Raw genomic sequence first — 1,960 nt, 5'->3', positions numbered from 1 at the left:
AAAAAGAAAAAAAAATTAAATAAACGAGGGAGAGAGCAAGTCGAGCGAAATTATGAAGGCGGTGTTCGCAGACATGAAAGGAGAATGTCGAAAGTGATTAAGGAAACTAGTCGAATGTCAGGAATTGCTGAGGAAATGAGAAATGGGAAGAAGAAGAAGAAGAAGAAGAAGAAGAAGAAGAAGAAGAAGAGGGAGGAGGAGGAGGAGGAGGCTTAATTAAGAGAATGACTCACTGAAACTATTGCCTTAGCCTTACCGATATATATATATATATATATATATATATATTTTCTTATTAACATCCAACACTGAGATTTCTTAACTTTCTATTGTGTGTGCTAACATCAGCACACACAATAGAAAGTTAAGAAAATCTTTAAGTTGACGTTAATAAAAAATAGATAGTAGTAAAGTTATTTTTAATTTTTCTAACAGAAATTTAACAATATATATATATATATATATATATATATATATATATATATATATATATATATATATATATATATATAAAATATGCATATATATAAACATATATAATATAAAATATATATATATATGCACATATATATAAACATATATATATATATATCTATCTATCTATCTATCTATCTATCTATCTATATATATATATATATATATATATATATATATATATATATATATATATATATATATATATATATATATATATATATATATATAGTATAGTCAGAGTAATTTTCCTGCAGAACTTACAAAAACAACTGTATTATTATTATTATTATTATTATTATTATTATTATTATTATTATTATTATTATTATTATTATTATTATTATTATTATTGCCAATCAATGGAAAAAAGCATAGCTGACAACAGTGCATCAACTAAACAGTGTTTGTCATTCGGCAATAAAAAACAAAAATGATTAAAAAGTTCACATACAAAAGTTATTTTTGTAGATTTTGCAAGATAATTATTCTCTGATTATGTAAAGATTCTATGAACACTGTTCTAATTACTTCAGCCAACCCCCGCCTCCAAGTAGTCAGATAAAAATCTTATATAAAAATCAATGCCTTAAAAAATAATACAGTTACCACGAAATTCAGAAACAACCGAACGGCCACAAAATAATGATCAATACGATTCCCTTTGTGGAAATAAATCTGTTTACAGGAATAGAATCTCATTCGGCAAACGGCCGCAAAACTAATTATACCGACGCCAGAAATAACAACCGCACCACACCACGTAATGACGCTCATAAAGAGGAAAATGTTATTTGATAGGAATTGCAACGGGATACTTTCAATAAAGGAATCGGCGCTTGACGAGTTCACTTTCAACCAATTTGGCTTTCGCTAAATCACTGCCTGACGAGTTCACATTTGGCTCATTTTACTTTTTCTAAATCAGTGCCTGACGAGTTCACTTTTGACTCATTGGGCTTCTAAAACCGTGCCTGGCAACTTCACTTTAAAGTCATTTGCTTTTTTCCAAATGCGTTCCTTCCTGCGTCAGAATCAGGTGGCTTTTGAGGTCCCGTCAGTAAGCATCTTTTCCCAGAAAACAATAACAATACTCTACATAAGGATACTGAGAAACCTTTCAAGGACATTAGGAAATATTTATAAACTCTAGAACAAATACACAGATCGTCTTCATAAAAAAAAAGCGCCAAAGTTTCTTCTGCGCAATCGAGTTTTTTGTACAACGTATAATGCTACATAAAACTATCAGCTATGGCCGGCAGCGCTTCAGTTACTCCCCAGTTGAGGTAGAGTGAGTGTGCGTCGCACGCCTCCGGCCAGCGATGCCAGACGCACGATCCATGGCAAACTTTAGCCTTAAATAAAATAAAAACTACTAAAGCTAGATGGTTGCAATTTTGCATGCTTGATGATTAGAGGGTGGATGATCAACGTGCCAATTTGCAGGCCTCTAGCCTCAGCAGTTTTTGAGATCTGAGGGCGG

This window comes from Macrobrachium rosenbergii, chromosome 56 (genome assembly GCF_040412425.1).
Source record: "Macrobrachium rosenbergii isolate ZJJX-2024 chromosome 56, ASM4041242v1, whole genome shotgun sequence".
Lineage (NCBI taxonomy): Eukaryota > Metazoa > Arthropoda > Malacostraca > Decapoda > Palaemonidae > Macrobrachium > Macrobrachium rosenbergii.
Note: the sequence above shows the minus strand (reverse complement) of the source record.